Raw genomic sequence first — 22,938 nt, forward strand, 5'->3', positions numbered from 1 at the left:
TAACTGAAACAAAACTGAGTGAATGGTAGCCAAACAGCAGCTAGGCCCCCTCCTTACAATGACATATACACTGAGCTATATGTAGGTTCTATATAGGTTGTAGGAAATGCAACAAGGAATGGGGCACAGTCCCCCTTCCTAGGGAGCTTATTGTTTTGTGGAAGAGACACACTTGCAAGTGAATACACCTTAAGATGATCTAAGCACCATGTTATCACCAAACTGCTTTGAGAACCGAAGGATGGGGTAAATAGCAGTGGGTTGGTGGGCTGGATCAGAGGGATGGCATTTTATAGCATTGGGAATAAATGCTATAACAAAAATGGGCAGAAGACCTAAATAGACATTTCTCCAAAGAAGACACACAGACTGCCAACAAACACATGAAGGAATGCTCAACATCACTAATCATTAGAGAAACGCAAATCAAAACTACAATGAGATATCATCTCACACCAGTCAGAATGGCCATCATCAAAAAATCTAGAAACAATAAATGCTGGAGAGGGTGTGGAGAGAAGGGAACACTGCTGGTGGGAATATGAACTGGTACAGCCACTGTGGAGAACAGTATGGAGGTTCCTTAAAAAACTACAAATAGAACTACCATATGACCCAGCAATCCCACTGCTGGGCATATACCCTGAGAAAACCATAATTCAAAGAGTCATGTACCAAAATGTTCATTGCAGCTCTATTTACAATAGCCCAGAGATGGAAACAACCTACGTGTCCATCATCGGATGAATGGATAAAGATGTGGCACATATATACAATGGAATATTACTCAGACATAAAAAGAAATGAAATTGAGCTATTTTTAATGAGGTGGATAGACCTAGAGTCTGTCATACAGAGTGAAGTAAGTCAGAAAGAGAAAGACAAATGCTGTATGCTAACACATATATATGGAATTTAAGAAAAAAATGTCATGAAGAACCTAGGGGTAAGACGGGAATAAAGACACAGACCTACTAGAGAATGGACTTGAGGATATGGGGAGGGGGAAGGGTAAGCTGTGATAAAGTGAGAGAGTGGCATGGACTACCAAACGTAAAATAGATAGCTAGTGGGAAGCAGCTGCATAGCACAGGGAGATCAGCTCGGTGCTTTGTGACCGCCTGGAGGGGTGGGATATGGAGGGTGGGAGGGAGGGAGATGCAAGAGGGAAGAGATATGGGAACATATGTATATGTATAACTGATTCACTTTGTTATAAAGCAGAAACTAACACACCATTGTAAAGCAATTATACTCCAATAAAGATGTAAAAACAAACAAACAAAAAAAAGATCAATAGGTGGAAAGAAGGGAAGGGGTGAAAGGGGAGAAGAGAGCATTTCCAAATGAGGGGCCCAGTATTTGCAAAGGGGCCAAGATGTGTATGTGCTGTTTAGAGAAGCAGGAGAGGCTTGGTGGCTCTTGGGTGAGGCTGGGATGGGGCGGGGTGGGTATAGGACGGGGAGCAGTAATGAGTTTGAAGAGTTAGGTTCTGACCAGATTGTGTAGAAATATATGTGCCTAATTAGGGAATTTGAACTTTATCGTCCAGTGCTAGTGAGCCAGCAGGGATTTTGAAGCAAAGGAGTGAAAATAAACAATTTTTCTTTTTATGAGGAAAATTCTGGCATCAGAGTGGAGAATAAACTGCAGGATGAAGATGCTCAAAGGCAAACAGGAGGCTGTTTAAAAAAAAAAAGGTGAGAATGAGAGTGGCAGTAGTGATGGGAGGAGGGGCAGAATCTAGAATAGGTTTCTGAAAGAAAAATGTACAGAATGAAGAGCAATTAGATTGGAAGGAGAGAAAGTAGAAGGGAATGAAGTATGTAGTCAGAATACAGGGTTCAGTGGAGTAAGAACGTTGTTCATGGAAATATCCACGGTACCTAGAATAATGTCTAGCACTCAGTAGATGGTCAATAAATAGTTATTAGGTGAATGGGGTGAGCTACAGCGTCATGAACTGGATGATGAGATTATTTTTGGCTGCCTGTGGAGCATCCAGGTAGAAATGTTCACTGTGCCAATCTGGTGCTTAGAGGAGAGATCAAGCCTGAGGTTATAAACAGAAGTCTTAGAGAAGTTGAGCTTAGATGAGATGTTCCAGGGAGAATATCTCAAGTGCGGAGAGGGCTAATGGTGGACTTCCGGGATGCACCAGACCTTAAACAGTTGGCAGAGTGGGACTTCCCGTGAAGAAGCTTGAGATGCAGTGACCAACCACCAATCAGATCCAGACATGTTGGAAAGGTAGGTTAGGAGACATGTGTTGGTACATGGTGTTAACTCCGTGCTGAGATCGAATTGGATAAAATCCTAAAACAGCCCATTGCGTTTCTAAATTAGGTCTTCAATCTTTTTTGCTAGTCCCACTTGAATAGAGTCGTAGCGACAGGGGTCATATTGTTAATCGGTTTGGTACTGAATGGAAGGTGAGAGATTAAAGGGGATAAGTGTTGATTTCCATGTCAGGAAGTACAAGGGCAAGGAGAGGAAGAGGGAGAGAGTAGTAACCGGAAGAGAAGCAAGGCTCTCCTCTTTAGAAGTGGCAGAAACCCACCCAAAGCTGCTTAAGATGTGGAGAAAGAAAGTCGCTTCCCACAGCAGTAAACAAAGGATGTTGCAGACATCAGCCACCAGCCACTGCAGCCCCCCTACCGGTGCACCCTGAGGGGATTCAGAATGGAGAATAGCAGAATGCTAGCCCTAGATAGTTAAGGTGCCTATCAAAGGAATAATTTCAATCAGCCCAGAACCTGCATCTTCCCACACATAGAAAAGTGCTAAATTTATTAACTTGAGATGTCTGGTTTTCTTTAATTAGCAGTCATTTTTTGATGGTCTTTGTTGCAAAAACTCCTGTATATCCTGGCTTCTCCCCTACCTCTTCCGAATAGTCCCTCAGAGCTATCTGAGCGGCCGCCTCTCAGGCTTAAGTCCTCAGCAAGTCCGTGGAATAAAGCATAATTCTCAACTTTTAGGTTGTGCTTTTTTTTTTTCAGTGGACAATGGATGTAAAAAGTTTGGGGAGGGTTACTGGCTTATGTAACCAAAACATGGGTAGGGCAGGGATGCAGCTGGCCTAAGACCGGTTGCACGGGAGCTCTGACGGAGCCATCTTTTGGTCTCTCAGCTCAGCTTCCCTCTGTGTGCCAGTTTTATTCTCTCAGCAAACTTCTCTTTGAGGACTAAGCTACAGGCAAATTCAGCTTCCCACTCAGATAGTTTTACCACGAAAGACGAAAAAAACATTTCCCTTGCAGCTTTAGGGAAGCTAAAATTTAGGGAAAATTTAGGGAAGCCTTTTGGTTGGTCTTATGTGGGTCATGTGACTCACCGCCCATTGGACCAGTCACTGCGGTCAGGGACTTGTTCATTGGCCGTAGGATCACCATATAATCATCACTGGGACTAAGTTGATGTGCTCCTGTTAGAAGATGGCAGTTCCCATGTTGCAGTGAGGAAGGGTCAGGATGGGGAGAAATTTCCCCCCAAAAAAGCAGGGCAGGTCAAACAGGATCACTGAGGGGGTAGCTGTGACCCGGACATTTACGCCAAATGTTCTCTACTGTGAGAAACGGCAAACAGAATGCAGTAGATTGAGCGGTGCCTAGGAGAGGGGGGAAGCTAGGACAGTACATGCACATTTCTCGGGCTTCCCTGGTGGCGCAGTGGTTAAGAGTCCGCCTGCCGAGGCAGGGGACACGGGTTCGTGCCCCGGTCCGGGAAGATCCCACATGCCGCGGAGCGGCTGGGCCCGTGAGCCATGGCCGCTGGGCCTGCGCGTCCGGAGCCTGTGCTCCGCAACGGGAGAGGCCACAACAGTGAGAGGTCCGCGTACCGCAAAAAAAAGCACATTTCTCTTTCAAGAAGACTGGGGTTTATTTATATGGAGAGTGGCCTCGGGGTGGGGGGGGGTGATTTATCTCTCCCTCAGAGTCTGAATATCCTCACAAAACATCGCCCCAAAACATACAATACAGGTAAAAAATTACGATTGCTAGGCAAATTTGGTCTGAAGGCCAATCTCCTAGCTCCTGCATTTGCTGATGAAAGGGAGAAGCCTAGTGGAGAGGATGAGATTAAGGAGACAAGAAATAGAGGAAGGGGCTCGCTGATGGAAGTTCTAGAAGCTGGAAGAGAGCATGTTTGGTTTTGAAGAGGAGAGTCATTTTGCCTCTAAGAAAGAATCAGAGGAGGAACATGGAAATATATAGATATTGATATCTATTGCTAAGGGGTTGCAAATATGTTTAGAGTGGAAGGGATGGAGGAGAAAATACTTCACGTGGCCTTCAGCTGCGTTGTGAAACGAAAGGCACAACCTGGCTTAAATGAAAGGGACCGTATGCATGGAGTCAGAGATTTGAAGAGAGTGGTTGAAAATACTGAACTTCCATGGTGGCGAGTGTGAATAGGAGCAGCCCATGGATAGAGGAAAGGATTTTTGAGCAGCTTTATGGAGCATTGATGATAAACCTGACTCAGTAGAAAGGGAGTATTAACTAAATTTAGTCATGAGAGCTAACACTTTTTGAACTCTTCCTATACACCAGGCATCTTGTGAAGTTCTTTATTTGAACTGCCTCATGTAATCAACTCAACCACAGGTGAGGGAACTAAGACAAAGAGAGGGAGAGAACTTGCTCAAGCTCATGCACTTGGAAAGCAGCAGAGATGGCATTTAGCTCCAGGCCTGTCTGACCTCGGAGTCGGAGCTCTCACCTCTACAGAACACTCTTCTTTGTGGCTGCTTTTCTCATTACATGCCCAGGTGGGCTGTCCACAGGCAAGGGATGTGGAAAGCTCAGGGCCCAAGTTTTATAGCTTCTCTTGGGTTGGATCGTGCAAAGAGCATTTGCATCCCAGCACTGACCTTCTTAGCATCGTGGCTTTGGGTAAGACGCTCAGCTTTTAGGAGCAATGAGATGGTAAGCTGCAGAAATGAACCAACTGGTTAGAGTCAGATGGAATATTTCAAGGGGCATGGGATTTAGAGGTAGAGAACCCGAATTTGAAATGGATCTGCCACCTTTCAGCTAGTTTAGGGAAAGTTATTTAAACTCTGTACACACCTTTTTTTTTTTCCGCTTCTCACTTTTGAATATAGGGCTGGAAATACACTCTTGGCAGGAATGTGGTAAAAATGAGAGATTGTAAGTAAAGCATTAGAAGAGTGCTCAAATCTTAGTCCTTACATTATTGCCTTATCATGACAAGGTGGATGGGGGAGAGCCACTCGGCCCTTTGTCTTTACCAAGATAAGCCAGTATATTTGTGCTTTCCTATCTTCTCTCCTAGTTGTATAATACATAGACCAGTATTCCCAACTGGGAGCGATTTTGCCCTCCAGTGGACATTCGGTTCCATCGAAAGCATTTTTGAATATCACAGCTGGAAGGGAACTACTGGAATCTAGTAGATAGAGGTCAAGAATGCTATGAGACATCCTCCAGTGCACAGAACAGTCCCCAAGAACAAAGAATGATCTGGCCATTGTACTGATGTTGAGAAACCCTGCTGAAGAGGACAACACTGATGAAATGAGGCCAGTAGGAAGAAACGGTGAGGCAGAGAGGAAGAAGAGGATATTTTGTTCCTTTAGATACGTGACCCAGGTTCATCAAGTAGAGCTTTAAAAAGCTCTGTCAGTGGAATATAAACAACCAGCTGAGCAAATGGCCTCCGGAATATTGCTGCCTTTTCCTTTTCCTCTTCCAGTTCTGACAAGAGTGGCTTGATTCGGAAAGCTCGCTGCCACTTCTCCTTGTTGTGAGGGAACACAGCCTGAGGACTCTGTCGTCGGCGTTGCTGGGTGTGCGATCAAGACTTCGACCACCTTTTCTGAACTGAAAATTGGGTTACCTGATGAGTCAAGTAGGAGCGTATCTATGGGGACAAGGTGATAGGACTTGTAAAATTGGGACGACCTGGAGCTTCCAGCTTGTGTCCTTGGAAGAGAGAAGACAGAAAGAAGTCTGGACATGGAGCTGGGAGATCCAGGGAGAAATCTCCACTCCCCTGATTACTGGCTGCCTGATCCTAAGACAACCCTAATCTTCTCTGAGCCTCAGTTTCTTCATTTGTAAAATTAGAGTAATGATACTTCCCTCGGTGGTTGAAGTACACATGAATGCCAGGATGCATTTGAAAGTACTTTGGAAATTGACTAGCACAGTCAATTAACATTGTTATTTAGGGTGTTTTAATAAATAGTACTAGTAACCTATATGAGGTGTGAATATAAAATAATAACAGTATATTTTCTATATAAAAATGTACATAGGGCTTCCCTGGTGGCACAGTGGTTGAGAGTCCGCCTGCCGATGCAGGGGACACGGGTTCGTGCCCCGGTCCGGGAAGATCCCACATGCCGCGGAGCGGCTGTGCCCGTGAGCCATGGCCGCTGAGCCTGCGCGTCCGGAGCCTGTGCTCCGCAGCGGGAGAGGCCACAACAGTGAGAGGCCCGCGTACCGCAAAAAAACAAATGTACATAAATGTAACCAGACCTTGAGTACCCAACCAAATATAGACTTCTTAGGGGCAGAATCCTTGGCTGCTTTGTTCACTTCCTGACACGTACGTCAGAGGAAAACCACATGAACAATGTTGGAGTCTTTCTATTTTTTCTTTGCAAACGTAAAACATATGCAAGGTAGCTGAGCTTTCCAATTAGCTGGCTCTCAGAATAAAGTGAGAAGGTGATACATGTAGGTACAATTATTATATGATTGTCAGCAATTCTGATTAAATACATTTTGGGTCAGTTTTTGAAAACAGAAAAGTTTGTCTTTGATTAAAATAAAATTTGAAAAACAACACCTCCTCCCTAACAGAATGTTCCTAGCTTCTTTTCCCCCTTCTTTTGTAGCTTATCTCAAGATAGAAAACTTTTGGGAAGGCCCTGTAGTTCATTCATGGCTTAGCTCTTACGAGTGAAAGTCTTCAGAAACGTAGAAGTTCTGGGTCACAACTGACTGTGTTGGCTGGCACTTAGGCTAAGTTTTACTATTTTTGCATAGTAGGCATTTAATAAATAATTGTTGAAGGAAGAAAAGGGGAAGACATGAGATCAGGCATGTGAAGTGGTTATCAGAATGCCTGGCTCATAGTAGTCGCTCAATAAAAGACAGATGCTTGGATTTGTAAACAATGAGATGCCCTGAGTAAGAGTATTAAGAGGAATGTGCTGTGGATTCTGAAGAAGACAAGAAGTATTCTAGGGGCTCCTATAAAAGCCTTTGGCCTCTTGGTAAAAGAGACAAGAAACTGCCTTGATTCTCCTTATTTTTATATTGAACCCAGACATGATGCCATTTGTGGCATAAAGTGACAGAGGTGAGGACAAAGGTCATATGTCAATGGTGGCTGAGTAAATGTCCACCTTCATAACAGCTTAATGGAGCTGACGTACCAGCCCTACACTGTTGACCTCCTGACTTGTGGTTGTGTGATTTGGATAAGCCACTAGATGTTGGCTCTGTCATTTTGTGCAGCCAGAAGGAATCCTGACAATCCAGCCACACTAGACTCAACGGGCACATCTGCCTGTGTGGATCCCACCACCAATGAGGTGCAGTCTTGAGATGGAAAAGCAAAGACATTCCCCTGTGTCTCCTTTATACTGGCCTTCAATTTTATTCGTTGGTAAGTTTCCAGGTACGTTTTTATTGATATTACACACAGGATTATCATTTCTTGAGCTTCCTTCTAGCTCTCATCTCATATTCCCCATGACTGTTCTTCAGGGTGACAATGATGAAGAGGATAATGTCTATATCCAAGTCCAACTCATCGCAGACGTTTGGGCCTCTCAGAGCCACATAAATTCACTCCTGGAACTGCCCTCTGGGCACCGACGAAGTAGGCGGGAATGTCAGCTCTGCCTACAGGTGCAGAGGTGATCTAGTCCAGGGGTCCCTTGGAGGTGCATCAAAGACTTACTGAAGTGGGTTGTCTTGTAGCGGTGCCCAGGAGGCCTGGATCCAACCTCTTCTTTCTCTCCTGTCCACTAGGATTTCCCCATTTTGATCTGTATTGCATAATGTACATTAGAAAAGGGGCTCCATGGCTAGACTCCATGGAGTCACAGAGAGGTTAATCTAGCACTTACTAAAATTTATGGTTACCAAAGTGGATAGCAGCGGGGAGAAGTAAATTAGGCGGTTGGGATTAACATATACACACTACTATATATAAAATAGATAAATAACACAGACCTACTGTATAGCACAGGAAACTCTATTCATATCTTGTAATAACTTATAATGGAAAAGAATCTGAAGAAGAATATCTCTATATATCTATATATATCTGAATCACTTTGATGTAACCTGAAACTAACACAACACTGTTAATTAACTATACTTCAATAAAAAAAGAAAAAAATCTAACATATACTTGTTGAGAGTCCACTATATATGCAACATCACTGTGGGCAGGTCTGTGCACTGTACAGATCTAGAGGCTGCAGTTCCCGTACACTACAGTGTGAATGCCGCCCTGGAGTTGTGCAATGAGGCAGCCCTATCTACAGGTGCCATGTACATGATGAGTACGATAGTGTTCTTACCTTAAGGCACTAAGAATTGTCTGTAAGGAAGGAATGGGGAAGATACGAAGGACACACTGCAGTTCTTAGGTAGGGCAGAGTGAGATAAATATAAGACATCTCAACTCAGGATGATGAAAGTTTAAAGAGATAAAATGTACGAAGGGGGTGGTATCAAACAACTTTGAACAGGAAGCAATATTTAATATGGACCTTGAAAGAAAGCTAGAAGCATGTGTGGATTAGTATAGACTGGTACCACTGAAAGAAATCTTCACTGAGGATAGGTGATCGGTAATAGGTGAGTCCACAGCTCCTAGTGCATTCATGGGAAGCAAGGTTATTATCCCCATTTTAAAGATAAGAACACTGAAGGAGTGAGGTCGAAGAATTTGCCCAAGGCCTTACAACTAACAACTGGGGGACACAGGATTCAAAATCAGATCCATTTGCTGTCTAAGCCTGAGCTCTCTCTAGGCTCATCCTAAAATAATTTCAGGCAGAGGAGAAGGAAACTACTCTATAACTTGCTTTGAAGACTTAATCATCTAACCCTCATGGCAACCCCAGAAGGTCCTGCTGTTATCTCCACTTTAAAGCGACCCCCGAACCAGATTACACAAATTGGGGTCCTTGTGCAGCCTTGATGATGATCTAAACATCCTTGATTTCAAGGCAATACACCTTTCTCTAAAGCACATGGCCTCCTCACGTGAATAAAAAAATAAGGTTGGCAGTGGGGTGGGAAGGGAAGGATTGGGAGTTTGGGATTAGCAGATGCAAACCAGTATATATATATAGAAGGGGTAAACAATAAGATCATACTGTATAGCACAAGGGACAATATTCAATATCCTGGGGTAAACTATAATAGAAAAGAATATGAAAAAGAATATATATATGTATAACTGAGTCACTTTGCTGTATAGCAGTAATTAACACAACATTATAAATCAAGTATACTTCAATAAAATTTAGAATATATATATATGGAAATAAGGATGGGAACCTGTGTGTGTGTGTGTGTGTGTGTAGAACGGTAGGTTATGTGACAGAAGCGGTGGACAGTGACTCTAGCATCCAATGCCAAGGTGAGGTGCTGTATCAGAAGCTGAAAATGTCAAGGACCTTCTTGCATCTGTTTTCTGTCAACAGCGGGCTCTCTGATGGCGTGGTCTTCCCTTTGGAAAGCAGATCCTGAGGCAGTGGCTTGTGTTCCTGCATTTATTCATGGGGAGGGACTCCAGAGAACAGAGGTAGGGACTGGGGGGAAGGAGGGGGGACCATCTAGAGGGGTGGTCTTGAGTTGATCACTGCTGTGAGAAACTGGAGCTCTGTTTGATTTCACTGAAGTCTCTGGAGGAGCCATGCAGAATGCACCCCAGTATTGTCTGGCCAAGGACACAGGCAGGTGGCGTTGCCCACCAGTCCCCAGCCCTGAGTGTTAAGCCCCGGCACTTCCGGTGGTTCACATGCTGGGCAGTATCCCGCGGGGTCCCTCCCACCGAGTGGAGAAACTCACGGTGCAGCTGAGGCGCGATGCTGACCACGCAACCAGGGCTGGAGTAAGAGGTGGGCGGAGGGGACGTGATGGGGGGACAACAGGTGTCAGGACGTGGGAGTCAGGATGGGAGTTTCCTCCAGAAGGGAAGCAAGCTTTAACAAATACAGACCCGATGTCGTTTCTTGTAGGATCCATTTATGATCTCTAAATAGGAGATTTATATGACGTAGTATGTAAATGCCAGAGAACAAGGAATACTGGAAAACAATTTTTTAAATTGTCATGAAATGTACACACACAAAACTGACCATCTTAATTTTATTTTATTATTATTTTTTAGCATCTTTATTGGAGTATAATTGCTTTACAATTGTGTTCGTTTCTGCTGTATAACAAAGTGAATTAATTTTAAATTGTACAATTCAGTGAAGTTAAATATAGTCACAATGTGGTGCAACCATCACCACTATCTAGTTCCAGAACTTCATCATCACCTCAAAAGGAAACCAAGAACCTATAAAGCAGTCGCTCGCTTTCCCACCCCTCTTCCTCTTGTCCCTACAACCCCGAATCTGCTTTCTGGCTCTACGGACTTGCCTACTCTAGATCTTTCACATAAACGGAATCATACAATATGTGACCTTTGTGTCTGTCTTCTTTCACTTAGCATAGTGTTTTCAAGGTTGAAAAACATATTTTGAAAGGAGTGTTTTTGTTGCCTCCACCAGCAATTTCGTCCTACTTGGAGGTGGAAGGCAAATCCTCCCTGCTGTCACTGCTTGCAGAACAGCGGCCCCTGGTGGACTACGGGAGAAGTTCGCTTGTCCACCTGCAGGCAAGCCCTGAGGAAATGAAGGTTAAGAGGGTTCGTTTAAAAAGGCAGGGGGATTAAAAAAAAAAAATCAAATTTAGCTTGTCCTCACTACCGAAGCCTTACTAAAGCAAGACCGCAGGGGGAAACATCTGTCAAACTGGTGTTAGCAATTGATGGTCATCAAGCTCTGTATTACAGGGAATCTGCAGGGTCGAGATAAGTGTACGGGGTCATTTGCATTGCTTGTGATTACTCCTGCGGGATAGGATGTCCTTGTAACTTAGCTCCAATAAAATAGCAGCTGCTTTGGAGAAATCCATACTTAAAGTTATGTTAAATACCCATAAATTAAACCTAAACACTGTTGTGCTATTACTTTGGTTATTAGTGGCAATCAAGTGTTTAAGTGCTGAAAATTGCCCCATCGAAATTCAAGTCCATGGCAACCAAGATAATAAAGAAGAAACATATTCTTATGTTGATAAGGCTATATTCGAAACTTGTCCTCCCTCAGTGAGACAAACTAAGTAGTTAAATAGATCTTCGGCCAAATATTTGTTCCTATTATTTGGTTCCTCTTCAGCTCTAGCATATTCCTAGGTGCATTTTCTCCTCCTGCCATAAAATGGACCCAGGGCAATAGAAGAGAGGCACGGGAGATTTTGTAGACAGCAGGTGGGAAGCCAATATTCACTAATCCTAATAAAAGCCTCCTTGTGTGTTGCTTCCATGGCTCCCTGAACTTCTTTCAGCAATTGCTGATTACTTAATTATTTTATATGTCTGTTCTTCCTCCATGGGGAGATGTGCTGAATAGTTATATCTCTGTATCCCTATCTACCTATCTATGTAACCCTGTATCTAACCATCTATCTATCTATCATGTTTCCTAAAGCCCAGAAGAGTGCCTAGCTTAGAGTAGGTCCTCAGTAAATATTTTTGGATTGATTGTCTAATTGAAAAGCATTCTGGAAATATGGTTTCTAGTTTTGACTCGATATCTTGTGTTTTGACTTATCTAAGCTCTTGTGAGAATCAGATGAGACAGTGTGCTTTAAAATAGTACTTTTAAATAGTAAGTTTCCGGGGTTTTTTTACCATTTTTAAATTGAAGTATAGTTAATTTACAATGTTGTGTTAGTTTCAGGTGTACAGCAAAGTGATCCAGTTATACATATACAGATTCTTTTTCTATTATAGGTTATTACAAGGTACTGAATATAGTTCCCTGTACCATGCAGTAGGTCCTTATTGTTTATCTATTTTATATATAGTAGTGTGTATCCATTAATCCTAAACTCCTAATTTATCCCCCTCCCCTGCTATCCCCCACTTACTAATAAATAGTATGTTTCATAATGTTACTTATTAAAAGGAATGATAATAATTAGCCTTCTGCAGTCTTTTGCTTGGTTCAGTGTAATTGATTGAGTGCCTATTGCATGCAAGATATAGGTGTGGACATTGCCCAGGCGCCCCAGAAAAGTTAGGCACAGCCCCTGTTCTAAAAGAGGTTTACAAGATTTGATAAAAGAAGAGAACAAGACAAAAACGAAAACAAGCATGTCAGGTAAGCTCTTCAAGTTACTTAACTATAGGTGTGACATAGGCAACTAGCAATGAGAACAGAAGTCAGCTGGTAAGGCTGAACATCAATCCTAAGTAGAGGTAAAGTGGGCTTTACAATTATGTCTTCAGTGAAAAAGAGAATAAGGAACAAAGTAACAGTGCTATTCAAACTTTCCCACTGAAGTACACATAAAAGCAAGTAAGAGTTTAAAAAAATGTCCATCGATCTGGGCCTGTGTGGCCCCAAATGGCCTGCTATGATTTTGAAATTACTTTGAAGTCATGGGCTTTGTCTCAAACATCACGTACATTTTGCATTCTATACCACAGTGTATCTCATTTACCTTGTGTTATAACATAAAAATACCCTGTACCCCTGCTCAAAACCTGAACATAACTGATGTTCCAGCCGGCCTCAGTGAATTTGTTTAGGACCCTTAGGTATGCTTCCTTGCACTGTGGAGGATGTACCCCACTTGAGAAGCTGGGGACCCCAGTGGGAAAAGTATGGAGTAAATCATTCAGCCAGAGGTAGACTTTTGTCCCAAAGGATCTAATTCTCTTTTGGGTCTGCACACTGTGTGTGTGAAGGGCAGCGCATCTTCCTTTTGTTTACTTTTTCTTCCAGTCTTATTGAGGTATAATTGACATACAGCGCTGTGTAAGTGTAAGGTGTACAGCATAATGATTTGACTCACATGCCTCATGAAATTATTATCACAGTAAGTTTAGTGAATATCCAACATCTCATATAGACACAAAATTAAAGAAATAGAAAAAAAACCTTTTTCCTTGTGATGAGAACTCAGGACTTACTCTCTAACAGCTTTTATAAATAACATTCAGCAGTATTTATTGTGTTGTACATTACACCTCTCTCTAGTACTCATTTATCTTATAACTGGTAGTTTCTACCTTTTGACTACCTTCATCCAAATCCACCTTTCCCTCATCCCCCAACTCTGGTAACCACCAATCGGATTTCTTTTTCTATGAGTTTGTTTGTTGAAGTACAATTAACCTACAACACTATGTTAGTTCCTGGTGCACAACACAGTGAGCCAATATTTCTGTACATTTCAAAACAATCACCACGAGGAGTCTAGTTACCATCTGTTATTATACTAAGATATTCCTTTATTATTGCCTGTATTCCCCGTGCTGTACCTTTCATCCCCGGAACTCACTGATTTTTGTAACTGGGAGTTTGTACCTCTTAATGAGAGACATTTAATTTAATTTATTCCAAGCTTAGGAGACTTGGAATTTTGTCATTCACTGCAGAATTTTACACTAAAGTCTTCAGTTTTCCTGTTTCTAGACTAGCTTGACTCAATTCTCTGTGACAACTATATATTAAATACCTTATACATATATACTGTGCTATAGTAAAAACTAAACCAAAACAAAACAACCTTATTGAGTACTGATTCTTCAATAACCCCATTCTTCCCATGGAAGAAGAAATAAAGGACCAAAGAGACTGCCTTGGCCCAGTTCTCACTGTTGGTAGGTGGCCGAACCAGAACATCCACTGACCCAAGGACTTGGAATTCAAATCCAGTGCTTTTCCCATCATTACACTTACTTCTCTTCAAATTCAAATGGTGAATATAAATCTTTATTTGGAAAGTTGTTCTTAGGTTGTTTAACGGTGACTCCTGTAAATAATGATGGCCTCAGAAGCTTCCCAAACTACCTGGATGACTTCCCAGGCTCGTAAGGGTGAGCAGGGCCAGAGGTTTGATTAACACCCTACGTCCCCCATGCCAGCTATTCTCTGAGGTCCCTGGTGATTTTCTGAAGACCAAATTCAATTGCTTTTCCTCAGACTCATCCTTCTTGACCTCTCTGCAGCATTTGGACATTGGGGACTGTTTCCTCCAACTTGACAAAAAAAATTTTTATTGGACTTCTGTGAAAATGCACCTTCTTTCATTTTCTTGTAGTTTCTGCTGTCACTGTGGCTGAGTTTTCTTCTTAAATCTTGCCTCTTAAATGTGGGTGGTTTTTGATTTGTAACAGTTATGTCTCCCTCTTTACTAATTATCTCTGGGCGACTGCTACTGATGCGTGATGCTAAACAAGAGCCTTCATAGATAACACCTGCGGCCCTAACCGCTGCCTGAGCTCTAACTGTATCCCACAGTGCAGAAGACTTTCCACTTACACACATGTCTTCCTATTGCCTCAAGCTAACAAGGCCTGGTTTTCATCTTTCCCAGAGCCACCTCACCTCCCGACGTGCCCACTTCTGCCAGCGTCATCACCTTCCATCCGCACAGCCGCTACGGCTCAAAACTTTGGAATCATCTCTCCCTCATCCTTCTCGTTTGTACCTTATATCCTCCCGGTTACCAGTACTTATCAGGCAAATGATGAATGGTCACTGAGCTCTGAAAGAATTAGTATCACGGTTTCACTTAGTATTAATCTTTGTGATTTTCTCATTTTCCTGCCCACACTTTCTGATCCTTTCCCTAGGGTGTCTAAGGAAGACGAGGAGGAATTGGGATTTTAAGGGGGAAATTGGGATTTCAATGTAAGAATGTAAAGATAGAAAGGTTAGCTTTCAGTTCTTTTGGCATCCAAACTCTATTCTTGAGAATCAAAAGGGAAAGCCCCAGGGCAGGTAGGATTTACTGTTTATGCAAGGATGAAGATTGGAAAGAGACTTGAAGGAGAGCGTTAGAGGGTAAAGACCACTGGGATTGGGTGGGAGTGAACTGGGACCATCGTTTAGGGACGTGTGTAACACACATGGAAGATGGCAAATGCCAATGAGCCTCTGCGAGCCGACCCCTCCCCTGACATCCACCCAGCCCGCTGCACGCCTCACACCTCTTGGAGGAGGTTGGTCCATCCTGGCATTTCATCTCATCCATAGATTATCCCATAGGGTTCCTGTCTTAACTGCCCTACCTCTTAACGCCTACCCCCGACCCAGCAGGGTAGCAGCAGTGGTGTTGAAGTGTCAAACAGTAATCAGTACTGAGGCTGCAGAGAGCAAAGAGCTTTAGTTGGGAGTCTTAGGAATTGTAATTCAGGAGACACGTTTGGGTAAAGCCGGGAGTTCTGGGGAAGAGAAAGAATCAGGGGATTATAAAGGCAGAAGCCACAAGGTTGCTAAAGTTGTCTGGCAGGAATTATGACCGACTCTGACGCTAGAAAGGAAATAGTTGTCCTGAAGGGATAGGTTGTCATGAGTTATTTAAGGGTAAGGGTCCGATAAGTGTCTTGAGTTTCTGGAACATTGGGCAGACGTTCTGGATGACCACGTGAAGACAATAAGTGGTCAAAATTCAGGTTCCATCCAGGCTGAGACATGCATAAGGCGCACTTCCTCAATGGCTTCCTGGTTCCATTTGAGAGAGTTCTTCACAATGCTGACTCCATTTTGATTTTCCTTTCACAGAAGAGAGAGCCCAACATTTGGACTTGGGTGCGTCTCTCATTACAAACACCTCAGTGACTGGTGTCTGCCAGAGCAACGTTTTGCAGGGACGTCGTGAAAGGCTGATGGAGAAGTGGAATCCAGCTCCTTTCTTTCTCTCAGTGGGGTCTCCCTAGCCTGGAGGAGGTTTGGAGATATTCGTCTTCCTCTGAGCAGCCCTGAGGTCTGGCCACCTAAAATTAGTGAAACAACAGGGGGACAGATAGGAGGGTGTGAAAGACCAGCTGGGAGATGATTTTATTTAGGCTCTCACAGTAGGGGAAGTGTTCACTAGTGAGAACTACCTCAAAGAAAAGAAAGAAAACCTGGAGTTTTACAGAAAAGCAAGTAAACAAGGAGTGCTGAGAAAAGGTAGGAGAGAGTGAGCCTTATCTGAGTCCTGAGGAATCTCTGCCAGGGCAGGGCGATCCTTTGTGCTTTGCCCTTTCTTGGAACGTGATAGCATTGGAGGGGATTTCTTAACTGTAGCCGCTTTCTGGGAACACAGGGCTCAGATAAAGTTTAACGTTGTCAAGGGAAAACTCTAAAGCAAATATGTATATGCCGCTATTTCCCCCCTCTGCAGTTAAAGGCTTCTTTTTTAAAAGAATTGAAGTATAGTTGACTTACAATAACATATTAATTTCAGGTATACAACAGAGTAATTTGATATTTTTAAAGATATACTCCATAGAAACTTATTATAAAATGTTGACTATATTCCCTGTGTTGTACATGACATCCTTGTAACTTCTTTATTTTATACCTAGTAGTTTGTATCTTTTAACCCCCTCACCTACTTCCCCCTCCCCTACCTTCCCCCCCTCCAATAAATCCCAGTTTGATCTCTGTATCTGTGAGTCTGTTTCTGTTTGGTTGTATTTGTTCATTTGTTTTATTTTTTAGATTCCACATCTAAGTGAAAACCTACCGTATTTGTCTTTCTCTGTCTGACTTATTTCACTAAGAATAACACCTTCCTACAGTTAAAGGCTTCTTTTCACACAGCTGGCATCCTATCTTGTTCCTGGCTAGTTGTCAACTAATTCTTAATAAAGTGTGAAACAGCTAAGGTTCTGATTTGCATAAAGATGGTATTTGTGAGCTTATGTTTGGACTATGTTATGATTTTTAAAAGAAGAAGAGACCCATTTTAATAGTAATCTTTAAAAGCGAAGTTTCTGACAGATGACAATTCACTTGGACTATTACGTGGAAATCCCTGCCACAAAGGGAAGAAACTTGCATTTTCTCAGCACACCCAGGTTTGACAGGACTCCTGTGATCTTAGGACCTCCTGCAGCCCTGCAAAGTCAGAGTTTCTCAACTTCTGATAATGGGGTCTCGTTAACTCTTTGTGGTGGGGTCTGTCCTGTGCATTTTTGGGTATTTTGCGGCATTCCTGGCCTCTCCCCTCTCTATGCCATCAGCACTCCCATCCCTCCCTCCCCTCTGCAGTAGGGACCATCAGAAACGTCTGCGGACATTGCCAAGTGTCCTCTGGGAGGCAAAAATGTCCCCAGCTGAGAACCAGTGATTAAAGAGTTTATGTTTTAGATTCAGAAAAGGTCAGGATTTGAATAGGAATGGAAAATATAAGCCCTACTTTGAAACAGAGTTTAATAAAAGAATTAGGTTGAGAGGGTAGTAACCGGAAACAACATTACAGTCCATGGAAGTAGGCAGAAAAGCACAGAATAACTAGGACCAAGTGTTAAAAATCCAAAGGAAGGGATGAGGGAAAGACTGGTGCCTAATTAAGAAAGACCTGGGAGTTTCCAAATGAACAAAATTAAAGAAAAAATGTGATCAGGAGATTAAAAGTCCACTTAAAGGTCATGTGGTATAGTTGTTGATTTCCTTTTCTGTTATTTTAATACTTAATTATTTCATATGAAGATTATATATTTTTATTTTGTTCAATTTATATTAATAAGTGATATTTAAAAGGACACGTGTTCAGCCATGTTCTTTTCTTTTTCATGTTTCAGGAGAACTTACTCAGTCTGAGACTCAGTTGTGCCATCTGGTGTTACAAACCTCAAACTGCAGGCAAAAAGAATCCTGAGAAAATTCTCTGGGGGCCTAACAGGCCGATTTGCTCTTTCTCAGAGACAAAACAAAAGCAAAAACAACAACAACAAAAACGCACAACAAGGTGGTATTGAAGGCAGTTTAACATGCAACTGTTTTCAGTAGTATTTCTGTTTTAACAGTATTTTCACTAGTTTTAAATCTCTTGTGGGCAGGGACCGGGTCTCATTTGCCTTTGTATCCTTAGCATGATCCTTAGAATACAGTAGATACTTAATACGTATTTGTTGACTAAATGGATGAATACATGCGGTTTGAGACTCAAAGAAATGGGTCTCCTAGGCAAAATTTCAGGCAGAGACAGGTATGCTGTGCTGGGCAGTGGTAGGACAAGGAAAAAAGCATCATGGCATTTGAGTAGTTTCTATGCCATCATTGGGAAGCGATCCTTAGAGAATAGACCCGTCTAGTAATGTGGGCCCAACATTTCAGCATGGTCTGCAACACTCATCATGATCTCTGCAAAGAACCTTAACCCGGACCAGGGATGTTTTTAGAGCCCTCTCACCTCTGAGCCACAGCCATCATCCTCTCAACTCCAGCTCTGTTAAGAGGACTAATTCTGCAACCAAAACCTCTGAGGTTTAAAAGCTGCGTTTGTGCATCCACATAGCCAAATTCACTGGTAGGAACTAGAGAGTTTTCTAAGATCCTGTTCACTCGTGAATTTGCATGTCGAAATGAAGATGTAGAAATATCCATGATAGACATTCTCCTGTATTTCGCCATGTGGTTGAGTGTGATGAGATTTATAGCTTGAGAACATAAGGCACAGATTTGTAAAATTTCATGGAGTTTTGCCAGAATGGATGGAGCCCGTGACATTCCTCTGATTTTAAGTATTTATTTTATCGACTGGTGAAATGATAATCATTTTTATTCTTTTTTTTTTTTCCTCACTCATTCCTTCTATAAACATGTGCTAACTGAGTGCTTGTTCTGAGTAGAGAACTGTGCTAGGAGCCTTTAAGGTTTGAGGAAGGCAGAGGCTCTTTAAAACCAAGAAAGAAGAAAGTTTAAGAGTGAAAATGAAAGTTTACGAGTGAAAGTTTTAAGAGTTTAAGTGAAAATGCAACTGGTGCAACTTTGTAAGACCCTGACTACATTCTGTGATTACGGTTTGAATTTGAATATACTTATTTGGTGCAATGAAGGGAGCGCTGAGCAGAATAAATTCTCCTTGTTCATCCTGTCGTTCATCATTTGGTTAATTCATTGAATGCCACTTGAACCACTGAATATTTGATGATGGACAAAAGTGGACAAAATGTGAGTACTGCAAAAAAGGCAGTGAGGAGGGGAAAGCAAGAACACCGCCTCTGATAGAGGAAAATTCCCACTTTTAGCTAGTTTGCTTTTTGGGCAAGGAGAGAAAGAAAAATTTATTTCTAAATCCTACAGTCGATCACTCTTAGGCCTTATTGTGATTCATATCATCAGTTGAAGGATCTGAGAGGCAATCTTTGTAAACCAACTAGAATGTTTTCAATTGAGAAGACATGTGAAGTTCCCATCTTACCCAGCAGCCTTAAGAAGTTTACGACATGCAACCTACCTAAAATCTGAAGAAGGCCTGCCACCTGATCTTTTTCTTTTCCATCCTTTAGTTTCCTTTAATTAGCTCTAGGGAGTAGACCTTAACATATCTGGCAGATGGAACAGTCACACATTGGATCATTTGCTTTCACAGCCCTTACCTTCTTCAAGCATCACAGTATAGTTAAACATTCATGCATTTTAGTGGTTGCTCTGTTCAGATTTCAGTTTGAACATATGTCCGTTATAGTTTCTGAAGTTGAGTTAATGTCTTGAAGTGACAATGGTGAGAAAATCCCTTAATTGGGGTTCTGTTTGAGTTAGATTATTAACGATAATGAGTGTAACTATTTATTAGTCTACTTAAGTCCCTCTGCCATGGAAACATCTGTCATGTGAAAGTACTAAGGCTATGTACTACACGGGCAAGTATGGTGTACAATTCTGCTTCAGTGATGAAATGTATTCTTACCACCAATAAAAGGGCCTGCAATTACATAAAAAACATCCAGCTGAAAAGAGGTGTAAACTTGACTTTACAGAAATGCTGTTGGCCATTGTTCTTTTTTTTTTTTTGCGGTACGCGGGCCTTTCACTATTGTGGCCTCTCCCGCCGCGGAGCACAGGCTCCGGACGCCCAGGCTCAGCGGCCCAGCCGCTCTGCGGCATGTGGGATCCTCCCGGACCAGGGCACGAACCCGTGTCCCCTGCATCGGCAGGCAGACTCTCAACCACTGCGCCACCAGGGAAGCCCTGACCATTGTTCTTTATCCACAAGCATTAATCCTAATTTGAACTGGTCTATCAAATTGTTCTGATCCTGTTCTTTTGGTATGCTCTTCTACCCCACCCCCCAATTTTAATCACTCCTCAAATAGTAATTTAAAGCCCCCTTTCATGCTATAGGTGCAATTGTTGAGAAACTCCTGGAATTAGACCCAGTGGGTGGTATCATGAGTGTTCGAGAGCAAAGAGTGGACAGGCTGCAATGATTGCTGGGCATAGAGACGGCTGCTCGTGGCTGTGCAGGTCTCCTCATGGACCAGGGCACGATATAATGCTGAGTCTCTCAAAGTTCAGATATTGACTCTCTGCACAGTTTTCAATGTATTGCCTGTGCAATTTCTAATTTAAATTTTTCCCTTAAATTAACTCATATTTTAAAATTTACATACTACTTTAGCCTCATCTTAAGTAATAATATCCGTGTATCAGAGATGTGATGTGCCTTTTGTATACCTTATTTCATTAGATCTATGGCCCCCATTTTTCCACATTGTTAACATATCTGAAGTCGTGATGTCTCTGTCAATGGAGGCCAGGGACCATCCTTGCGTTTTCTGTTGACCAGTCAGCGGTCAGGATGTAATTGTCATTGCCTGACACCTTCTGGTGAGAAGAAGAAGGTACTGGATAAAACTTGAAGAATGGATGTCAGTGGCATGGATGAAAATCCCAGAGGCAAGGCGGGAGCGTCCTTGAAGAAATGCAGCCTCACCAGTGCCATGCTCTCCATGGCACACACGATGATATCATGGGGCAAACCATGGACATTGTTGACCTTGAGTTTCAAGTGATTCAGAAGAATTGCACACTTGATAGTAAAGACATTTAAGAAATATTTTAGCCAGTTGAATTTGTTTGTATGTTCCTTTGTATGTATGCCCACGTGTAATTTATTTTAAAATGCTGTGCACAAAAGAAGGCTAAAAGAGTTCTTTCAGCAAGAATAAAATAGAAATATGAACTGATAAGAAAACATTGGGTCGTGCTGTGTTTTTTTTCTTAGCAATACATAACAAAATACTGGTGTATGTTATAATTGAAAGTGTCTTAAATTTGATGAAATATTGTATTACTTTTCTAATACACATTGAATTAACAATGAAACAATCCATCACGCACCACCCTAAAGCCTCTCAAGTACCCTCAGTGGTACGTTTGCTGTGTTTGGGGTAATGTGTGTATAGTGATTAAGTGGAGTCAGTTGTGGGTAGGAATCTGTCCTTATTCACTTACTAGTGTTGTCATGAGGGCAAGTGACTTACTTGTTAGGCCCCAGTTGCTCTATCTTTTAAATGGGTGTCTTGAGTTGATACCCTCAGAAACAGACCCTGAGACAAAAGTGTGAGTGTACATCGTGTTTGGGATCCTAGGAAGAAGAGGTGCAGGGAAAGTGAGACAAGGAGAGAAAGGAAGCCAGCACAGTTGTGTCCATGGGCAGCTCACCACTGTGGGCAATTAAGCCTGGATCCCAGCGGGATCCTCTGACCCTGACATGTATAGAACATGCCTCAGAGTTAACCCACCCAAGGAGCGAGGAAGAGATTGATTTATCAATTACTTACTTACTAAGATTTTGATACTTGATAAGTATTTATTTATTGAGTACTGTTCTGTATCATTGAGGGCTACTTCTGGGGTTGTGATCTCCGCAGCAGCTCCGGCTGTCCCGTGCACCTGCAGCCTCCTCCTGAGGCAGAGAAGGGCTGGCGCTTGCAGGAGGAAGCTGTTGACACGTGATAATGGTGAGCACTAAGGGAATACAGGCAGGACATCAACAACATTGCCTCCGATGGGAATGATAACACCTCAAAGCACTGTTGTGAGTGTTAAGTGCAATCAGACATAAGCACACCTGCATTGTAATCAATTACAACGAATGTCGGACAACTTATTATTACGTGTCACTCTCACCTTATTATTACGTGCCATTCTCACCTTGGACTGTTATTCCTCTCACTAATCAGTGAGGCTGCGGGTCAGTATTTCTCTGGCAGTCTCATACCGCATGAACTTTGCTTTTTGTGTGTCCTTAAGCTTTTCTTTCTTTGCCTCTTGGTTAATGTGTTTTCACTCCAAGTGGCCAATCGGCAAACCTTTAAGAAATATGTTCTCCTCTCTGTATTTGAATGTGATACTGCTGCCTCTGTATTTGAATGTGACACGCATGGCATTTTGGAGGATTGTCCTCTTTTTGGTATTTTTTTCACTTGGTTCCACTTTTGAAAAATTGTTTTAAAAGTAGATATTTTTTGGGCTTCCCTGGTGGCGCAGTGGTTGAGAGTCTGCCTGCCGATGCAGGGAACACGGGTTCGTGCCCCAGTCCGGGAAGATCCCACATGCCGCAGAGCAACTAAGCCCGCGCGCCACAACTGCTGAGCCTGCGCGTCCGGAGCCTGTGCTCCGCAACGGGAGAGGCCACAACAGTGAGAGGCCCGCGTACCGCAAAAAAAAAAAATAAAAAAAATAATAGTAGATATTTTTTTCACCAATTCCATAAGAATTACATGCTTATATAAAGTTCAAACAATTACTTCTAATCCTACCACCGTGATAACTCCTGCCAACTTTCAGTGTATATTTTGTCAGGTCTTTCTATAGTTTAGTGGGCATTCATCCATCTTCTACCCAATACTGACACCTTCCCTCTAAAC

The 22,938-nt window shown here is 42.5% G+C and overlaps 1 long non-coding RNA gene across 1 annotated transcript in view; it reads left to right on the forward strand.

Annotated features, from left to right (window-relative positions):
- LOC109551039 (uncharacterized) overlaps positions 1-19,152 on the forward strand; it is a 96,425-nt gene extending 77,273 nt beyond the window's left edge. The window contains exons 13-14 of the long non-coding RNA XR_012327303.1: positions 1,618-7,647; positions 7,749-19,152. This is a non-coding gene — a long non-coding RNA (uncharacterized lncRNA). The remainder of the gene's footprint in view (positions 1-1,617; positions 7,648-7,748) is intronic.
- Positions 19,153-22,938: the final 3,786 nt, after the last annotated feature.

The sequence above is a fragment of the Tursiops truncatus genome, chromosome 17 (assembly GCF_011762595.2).
Source record: "Tursiops truncatus isolate mTurTru1 chromosome 17, mTurTru1.mat.Y, whole genome shotgun sequence".
In the NCBI taxonomy this organism is placed as follows: Eukaryota; Metazoa; Chordata; class Mammalia; order Artiodactyla; family Delphinidae; genus Tursiops; species Tursiops truncatus.